Genomic DNA, 9,208 nt, shown 5'->3' with positions numbered 1-9,208 from the left:
AGCTTGCTGGTGTCAGAAGCCCATATGTGGTGTGCCAGGGAGCACCCTGGGGCCTATACTGCAAGTCCAGGGAGAGAGGTGGACCCCTGCTTAGCTTGCTGGGGTCAGAGGCCCCTGGGTGGAGGGCCAGGGGGCACCATGGGGCCTATCCTGCAAGTCCAGGGAGAGAGGTGGACCCCTGAGTAGCTTGCTGGGGTCAGAGGCCCCTAGGTGGAGGGCCAGGAGGTACCCTAGGGCCCCTACTGCAAATCCAGGGAGAGAGGTGGACCCCTGGGTAGCTTGCTGGGGTCTGAAGCCCATAAGTGAAGGGCCAGGGGATACCCTAGGGCCTTTACTGCAAGTCCAGGGAGAGAGGTGGACCCCTGGGTAGCTTGATGGTGTCAGAGGCCCCTAGGTGGAGGGCCAGGGGGCACCTTGGGGCCTCGACTGCAAGTCCAGGGAGGGTTGTGGACCCCTTGGTAGCTTGCTTGGGTCAGAGGCCCAAAGGTGGAGGGCCAGGGGGCACCCTGGGGCCTATATTGCCAGTCCAGGGAGAGAGGTTGACCCCTGGGTAGCTTGCTGGGGTCTTAGGCCCCTAGGTGGAGGTCCAAGGGGCACCCTGGGGCCTATACTGCAAGTCCAGGGAGAGAGGTGGACCCCTGGGTAGCTTGCTAGGGTCAGAGGCCCCTAGGTGGAGGGCCAGGGGGAACACTGGGGCCTCTACTGCAAGTCTAGGGAGAGAGGTGGACCCCTGGGTAGCTTGCTGGGGTCAAAGGCCAGTAGGTGGATGGCCAGGGGGCACCCTGGGGCCTCTACTGCAAGTCCAGGGAGAGAGGTGGACCCCTTGGTAGCTTGCTGGTGTCAGAAGCCCATATGTGGTGTGCCAGGGAGCACCCTGGGGCCTATACTGCAAGTCCAGGGAGAGAGGTGGACCCCTGCTTAGCTTGCTGGGGTCAGAGGCCCCTGGGTGGAGGGCCAGGGGGCACCATGGGGCCTATCCTGCAAGTCCAGGGAGAGAGGTGGACCCCTGAGTAGCTTGCTGGGGTCAGAGGCCCCTAGGTGGAGGGCCAGGAGGTACCCTAGGGCCCCTACTGCAAATCCAGGGAGAGAGGTGGACCCCTGGGTAGCTTGCTGGGGTCTGAAGCCCATAAGTGAAGGGCCAGGGGATACCCTAGGGCCTTTACTGCAAGTCCAGGGAGAGAGGTGGACCCCTGGGTAGCTTGATGGTGTCAAAGGCCCCAAGGTGGAGGGCCAGGGGGCACCTTGGGGCCTCGACTGCAAGTCCAGGGAGGGTTGTGGACCCCTTGGTAGCTTGCTTGGGTCAGAGGCCCAAAGGTGGAGGGCCAGGGGGCACCCTGGGGCCTATATTGCCAGTCCAGGGAGAGAGGTTGACCCCTGGGTAGCTTGCTGGGGTCTTAGGCCCCTAGGTGGAGGTCCAAGGGGCACCCTGGGGCCTATACTGCAAGTCCAGGGAGAGAGTTGGACCCCTGGGTAGCTTGCTGGGGTCAGAGGCAACTAGGTGGAGGGTCAGGGGGCACCCTGGGGCCTCTATTGCAAGTCCAGGGAGAGAGGTGGACCCCTTGGTAGCTTGCTGGGGACAGAAGCCCATAGGTGGAGGGCCAGGGGGTACCCTGGGGCCTCTACTACAAGTCCAGGGAGAAAGGTGGACCCCTGGGTAGCTTTCTGGGGTCAGAGGCCCCTAGATGGAGGGCCAGGGCGCACCCTGGGGCCTCTACTGCAAGTCTAGGGAGAGAGGTGGACCCCTGGGTAGCTTGCTGGGTTCAGACACCCCTAGAAGGAGTTCCAGGGGGCACCCTGAGGCCTCTACTGCAAGTCCTGGGAGAGAGGTTAATCCTTTGGTAGCTTGCTTGGGGTCAGAGTCCCCTAGGTGGAGAGCCAGGGGGCACCCTGGGGACTCTACTGCAAGTCCAGGGAGAGAGGTGGATCCCTGCGTAGTTTGATGAGGTCTGAAGCCCACAGGTGGAGGGCAAGGGGGTACCCTAGGGCCTCTAACGCAAGTCCAGGAAGAGAGGTGGACCCCTTTTAAGCTTTCTGGGGTCAGAGGCCCTTATGTGGAGGGCCAGGGGGCACCCTGGGACCTCTACTGAAAGTCCAGGGAGAGTTGTGGACCCCTGGGTAGTTTGCTGGGGTCAGAAGCCCCTGGGTGGAGGGCCAGGGGGCACCCTGGGGCTTATACTGCAAGTCCAGGGAGAGAGGTGGACCCCTGGGTAGCTTGCTGGGGTCTTAGGCACTTAGGTGGAGGGCCTGGGGGCACCCTGGGGCCTATACTGCAAGTCCAGGGAGAGAGGTGGACCCATGGGGAAATTTCTTATGTCAACCGCCCCTAGGTGGAGGGCCTGGGGGCACCCTGGGGCCTCTACTGCCAGTACAGGGAGAGAGGTTGACCCCTGGGTAGCTTGCTGGGGTCTTAGGCCCCTAGGTGGAGGTCCAAGGGGCACCCTGGGGCCTATACTGCAAGTCCAGGGAGAGAGTTGGACCCCTGGGTAGCTTGCTGGGGTCAGAGGCAACTAGGTGGAGGGTCAGGGGGCACCCTGGGGCCTCTATTGCAAGTCCAGGGAGAGAGGTGGACCCCTTGGTAGCTTGCTGGGGACAGAAGCCCATAGGTGGAGGGCCAGGGGGTACCCTGGGGCCTCTACTACAAGTCCAGGGAGAAAGGTGGACCCCTGGGTAGCTTTCTGGGGTCAGAGGCCCCTAGATGGAGGGCCAGGGCGCACCCTGGGGCCTCTACTGCAAGTCTAGGGAGAGAGGTGGACCCCTGGGTAGCTTGCTGGGTTCAGACACCCCTAGAAGGAGTTCCAGGGGGCACCCTGAGGCCTCTACTGCAAGTCCTGGGAGAGAGGTTAATCCTTTGGTAGCTTGCTTGGGGTCAGAGTCCCCTAGGTGGAGAGCCAGGGAGCACCCTGGGGACTCTACTGCAAGTCCAGGGAGAGAGGTGGATCCCTGCGTAGCTTGATGAGGTCTGAAGCCCACAGGTGGAGGGCAAGGGGGTACCCTAGGGCCTCTAACGCAAGTCCAGGAAGAGAGGTGGACCACTTTTAAACTTTCTGGGGTCAGAGGCCCTTATGTGGAGGGCCAGGGGGCACCCTGGGACCTCTACTGAAAGTCCAGGGAGAGTTGTGGACCCCTGGGTAGTTTGCTGGGGTCAGAAGCCCCTGGGTGGAGGGCCAGGGGGCACCCTGGGGCTTATACTGCAAGTCCAGGGAGAAAGGTGGACCCCTGGGTAGCTTGCTGGGGTCTTAGGCACTTAGGTGGAGGGCCTGGGGGCACCCTGGGGCCTATACTGCAAGTCCAGGGAGAGAGGTGGACCCCTGGGTAGCTTGCTGGGGTCTTAGGCACTTAGGTGGAGGGCCTGGGGGCACCCTGGGGCCTCTACTGCCAGTCCAGGGAGAGAGGTGGACCCCCTGGGTAGCTTGCTGGGGTCAGAGGCCCCTAGGTGGAGGGCCAGGGGGCACCCTGGGGCCTATACTGCAAGTCCAGGGAGAGTTGTGGACCCCTGGGTAGCTTGCTGGGGTTTTAGGCCCCTAGGTGGAGGGCCAGTGGGCACCCTGGGGCCTATACTTCAAGTCCAGGGAGAAAGGTGGACCCCTGGGTAGCTTTCTGGGGTCAGAGGCCCCTAGATGGAGGGCAAGGGGGCACCCTGGGGCCTCTGCTGCAAGTCCAGGGAGAGTTGTGGACCCCTGGGTAGCTTGCTGGGGTCAGAGGCTTCTAGGTGGACGGTTAGTGGGCACCCTGGGGCCTCTACTGCAAGTCCAGGGAGAGAGGTGGACCTCTGGGTAGCTTGCTGGGGTCCTAGGCCCCTGTGTGGAGGGCCAGGGGCACCCTGGGGCCTATACTGCAAGTCCAGGGAGATAGGTGGACCCCTGGGTAGATTGCTGGGGTCAGAGGCCCCTAGGTGGAGGGCCAGCGGGCACCTTGGGCCTCTACTGTGCAAGTCCAGGGAGAGAGAAGGGCCCCTGGGAAGCTTGGTGGCGTCAGAGGCTCCTTGGTGGAGTGCCAGGGGGCTTCCTGGGTTCTCTTCTGCAAGTACAGGGAGAGAGGTGGACCCCTAGGTAGCTTGCTGGGGTAAGAAGAACCTAGGTGGATGGTCAGGGGGAACCCTGGGGCCTATACTTCCAGTCCAGGGAGAGGGTGGACCCCTGGGTAGCTTGATGGGGTCTTAGGCCCCTAGGTGGAGGGCCAGGGGGCACCCTGGGGCCTATCCTTCCAGTCCAGGGAGAGAGGTGGACCCCTGGGTAGCTTGCTGGGGTCTGAAGCAAATAGGTGAAGGGCCAGGGGATACCCTAGGGCCTTTACTGCTAGTCCAGGGAGAGAGGTGGACCCCTGGGTAGCTTGGTGGTGTCAGAGGCCCCTAGGTGGAGGGCCAGGGGGCACCTTGGGGCCTCGACTGCAAGTCCAGGGAGGGTTGTGGACCCCTTGGTAGCTTGCTAGGGTCAGAGGCCCAAAGGTGGAGGGCCAGGGGGTACCCTGGGGCCTCTACTACAAGTCCAGGGAGAAAGCTGGACCCCTGGGTAGCTTGCTGGGGTCAGAGGCCCTTATGTGGAGGGCCAGGGGGCACCCTGGGACCTCTACTGAAAGTCCAGGGAGAGTTGTGGACCCCTGGGTAGCTTGCTGGGGTCAGAAGCCCCTGGGTGGAGGGCCAGGGGGCACCCTGGGGCCTATACTGCAAGTCCAGGGAGAGAGGTGGACCCCTGGGTAGCTTGCTGGGGTCTTAGGCACTTAGTTGGAGGGCCTGGGGGCACCCTGGGGCCTTTACTGCAAGTCCAGGGAGAGAGGTGGACCCATGGGAAAATTTCTTATGTCAACCGCCCCTAGGTGGAGGGCCTGGGGGCACCCTGGGGCCTCTACTGCCAGTCCAGGGAGAGAGGTGGACCCCCTGGGTAGCTTACTGGGGTCTTAGGCCCCTAGGTGGAGGGCAGGGGGCACCCTAGGGCCTATACTGCAAGTCCATGGAGAGAAGTGGACCCCTGGGTAGCTTGCTGGGGTACGAAGCCCCTAGGTGGAGGGTAAGGGGGCACCTTGGGGCCTATACTGCAAGTCCAGGGAGAGCGGTGGACCCCTGGGTAGCTTTGTGGGGTCAGCGCCCCAGCTGGAGGGCCAGGGGGTACCCTAGGGCCTCTACTGCAAGTCCAGGGAGAGAGGTGGACCCCTGGGTAGATTGCTGGGGTCAGAGGACCATAGGTGGAGGGCCAGGGGGCACCCTTGGGCCTCTACTGCAAGTCTAGGGAGAGATGTGGACCCCTGGGTAGCTTGCTGGGGTCAGACGCCCCTAGGTGGAGGGCCAGCGGGCACCCTGGGGCCTCCACTGCAAGTCCAGGGAGAGAGGTGGACCCCCTGGGTAGCTTGATGGGGTCTTAGGCCCCTAGGTGGAGTGCCAGGGGGCACCTTGGGGCCTATACTGCAAGTGCAGGGAGAGAGGTGGACCCCTGGGTAGTTTGCTTGGCTGAGAGTGGCCTAGGTGGAGGGCAAGGGGGGACCCTGGGGCCTCTACTGCAAGTCCAGGCAGAGAGGTGGACCCCTGGGTAGCTTGCAGGGGTCAGAAACCCATAGGTGGAGGGTAAGGGGGCACCCTGGGGCCTCTATTGCAAGTCCAGGGAGAGAGGTGGACCCCTGGGTAGCTTGCTGGGGTCAGAAGCCCATAGGTGGTGGAACAGGGGGCTCCCTGGGGCCTATTCTGCAAGTCCAGGGAGAGTTGTGGAACCCTGGGTAGCTTGCTGGGGTCAGAGGCCCCTAGGGGGAGGGCCAGGGTGCCCCCTGGAGCCTATCCTGCAAGTCCAGGGAGAGAGGTGGACCCCTGGGTAGCTTCCTGGGGTAAGAGGCCACTAGTTGGAGGGTAAGGGGGCACCTTGGGGCCTATATTGCAAGTCCAGGGAGAGAGGTGGACCCCTGGGTAGCTTCCTGGGGTAAGAGGCCACTAGTTGGAGGGTAAGGGGGCACCTTGGGGCCTATATTGCAAGTCCAGGGAGAGAGGTGGACCCCTGGGTAGCTTGCTAGGGTCAGAGGCCCCTAGGTGGAGGGCCAGGGGGAACCCTAGGGCCTCTACTGCAAGTCTAGGGAGAGAGGTGGACCCCTGGGTAGCTTGCTGGGGTCAGAGGCCCCTAGGTGGAGGGCCAGGGCGCACCCTGGGGCCTCTACTGCAAGTCTAGGGAGAGAGGTGGACCCCTGGGTAGCTTGCTGGGTTCAGACACCCCTAGAAGGAGTTCCAGGGGGCACCCTGAGGCCTCTACTGCAAGTCCTGGGAGAGAGGTTTATCCCTTGGTAGCTTGCTGGGGTCAGAGTCCCCTAGGTGGAGAGCCAGGGGGCACCCTGGGGACTCTACTGCAGTTCCAGGGAGAGAGGTGGTTCCCTGCGTAGCTTGATGAGGTCTGAAGCCCATAGGTGGAGGGCAAGGGGGTACCCTAGGGCCTCTAACGCAAGTCCAGGGAGAGAGGTGGACCCCTTTTTAGCTTTCTGGGGTCAGAGGCCCTTATGTGGAGGGCCAGGGGGCACCCTGGGACCTCTAATGAAAGTCCAGGGAGAGTTGTGAACCCCTGGGTAGCTTGCTGGGGTCAGAAGCCCCTGGGTGGAGGGCCAGGGGGCACCCTGGGGCCTATACTGCAGGTCCAGGGAGAGAGGTGGACCCCTGGGTAGCTTGCTGGGGTCTTAGGCACTTAGTTGGAGGGCCTGGGGGCACCCTGGGGCCTATACTGCAAGTCCAGGGAGAGAGGTGGACCCATGGGGAAATTTCTTATGTCAACCGCCCCTAGGTGGAGGGCCTGTGGGCACCCTGGGGCCTCTATTGCCAGTCCAGGGAGAGAGGTGGACCCCCTGGGTAGCTTGCTGGGGTCAGAGGCCCCTAGGTGGAGGGCCAGGGGGCACCCTGGGGCCTATACTGCAAGTCCAGGGAGAGTTGTGGACCCCTGGGTAGCTTGCTGGGGTCTTAGGCCCCTAGGTGGAGGGCCAGTGGGCACCCTGGGGCCTATACTTCAAGTCCAGGGAGAAAGGTGGACCCCTGGGTAGCTTTCTGGGGTCAGAGGCCCCTAGATGGAGGGCAAGGGGCACCCTGGGGCCTCTGCTGCAAGTCCAGGGAGAGTTGTGGACCCCTGGGTAGCTTGCTGGGGTCAGAGGCTTCTAGGTGGAGGGTTAGTGGGCACCCTGGGGCCTCTACTGCAAGTCCAGGGAGAGAGGTGGACCTCTGGGTAGCTTGCTGGGGTCCTAGGCCCCTGTGTGGAGGGCCAGGGGCACCCTGGGGAATATACTGCAAGTCCAGGGAGATAGGTGGACCCCTGGGTAGATTGCTGGGGTCAGAGGCCCCTAGGTGGAGGGCCAGCGGGCACCTTGGGCCTCTACTGTGCAAGTCCAGGGAGAGAGAAGGGCCCCTGGGAAGCTTGCTGGCGTCAGAGGCTCCTTGGTGGAGTGCCAGGGGGCTTCCTGGGTTCTCTTCTGCAAGTACAGGGAGAGAGGTGGACCCCTGGGTAGCTTGCTGGGGTAAGAAGAACCTAGGTGGATGGTCAGGGGGAACCCTGGGGCCTATACTGCCAGTCCAGGGAGAGGGTGGACCCCTGGGTAGCTTGATGGGGTCTTAGGCCCCTAGGTGGAGGGCCAGGGGGCACCCTGGGGCCTATCCTGCAAGTCCAGGGAGAGAGGTGGACCCCTGGGTAGCTTGCTGGGGTCTGAAGCAAATAGGTGAAGGGCCAGGGGATACCCTAGGGCCTTTACTGCTAGTCCAGGGAGAGAGGTGGACCCCTGGGTAGCTTGGTGGTGTCAGAGGCCCCTAGGTGGAGGGCCAGGGGGCACCTTGGGGCCTTGACTGCAAGTCCAGGGAAGGTTGTGGACCCCTTGGTAGCTTGCTAGGGTCAGAGGCCCAAAGGTGGAGGGCCAGGGGGCACCCTGGGGCCTATATTGCCAGTCCAGGGAGAGAGGTTGACGCCTGGGTAGCTTGCTGATGTCTTAGGCCCCTAGGTGGAGGTCCAAGGGGCACCCTGGGGCCTATACTGCAAGTCCAGGGAGAGAGTTGGACCCCTGGGTAGCTTGCTGGCGTCAGAGGCAACTAGGTGGAGGGTCAGGGGGCACCCTGGGGCCTCTATTGCAAGTCCAGGGAGAGAGGTGGACCCCTTGGTAGCTTGCTGGGGACAGAAGCCCATAGGTGGAGGGCCAGGGGGTACCCTGGGGCCTCTACTACAAGTCCAGGGAGAAAGCTGGACCCCTGGGTAGCTTGCTGGGGTCAGAGGCCCTTATGTGGAGGGCCAGGGGGCACCCTGGGACCTCTACTGAAAGTCCAGGGAGAGTTGTGGACCCCTGGGTAGCTTGCTGGGGTCAGAAGCCCCTGGGTGGAGGGCCAGGGGGCACCCTGGGGCCTATACTGCAAGTCCAGGGAGAGAGGTGGACCCCTGGGTAGCTTGCTGGGGTCTTAGGCACTTAGTTGGAGGGCCTGGGGGCACCCTGGGGCCTATACTGCAAGTCCAGGGAGAGAGGTGGACCCATGGGGAAATTTCTTATGTCAACCGCCCCTAGGTGGAGGGCCAGCGGGCACCTTGGGCCTCTACTGTGCAAGTCCAGGGAGAGAGAAGGGCCCCTGGGAAGCTTGCTGGCGTCAGAGGCTCCTTGGTGGAGTGCCAGGGGGCTTCCTGGGTTCTCTTCTGCAAGTACAGGGAGAGAGGTGGACCCCTGGGTAGCTTGCTGGGGTAAGAAGAACCTAGGTGGATGGTCAGGGGGAACCCTGGGGCCTATACTTCCAGTCCAGGGAGAGGGTGGACCCCTGGGTAGCTTGATGGGGTCTTAGGCCCCTAGGTGGAGGGCCAGGGGGCACCCTGGGGCCTATCCTGCAAGTCCAGGGAGAGAGGTGGACCCCTGGGTAGCTTGCTGGGGTCTGAAGCAAATAGGTGAAGGGCCAGGGGATACCCTAGGGCCTTTACTGCTAGTCCAGGGAGAGAGGTGGACCCCTGGGTAGCTTGGTGGTGTCAGAGGCCCCTAGGTGGAGGGCCAGGGGGCACCTTGGGGCCTCGACTGCAAGTCCAGGGAAGGTTGTGGACCCCTTGGTAGCTTGCTAGGGTCAGAGGCCCAAAGGTGGAGGGCCAGGGGGCACCCTGGGGCCTATATTGCCAGTCCAGGGAGAGAGGTTGACGCCTGGGAAGCTTGCTGGGGTCTTAGGCCCCTAGGTGGAGGTCCAAGGGGCACCCTGGGGCCTATACTGCAAGTCCAGGGAGAGAGTTGGACCCCTGGGTAGCTTGCT

This window comes from Danio rerio, chromosome 24, assembly GCF_049306965.1.
Source record: "Danio rerio strain Tuebingen ecotype United States chromosome 24, GRCz12tu, whole genome shotgun sequence".
Classification (NCBI taxonomy): Eukaryota; Metazoa; Chordata; class Actinopteri; order Cypriniformes; family Danionidae; genus Danio; species Danio rerio.
This window is presented reverse-complemented; position numbering follows the sequence as displayed.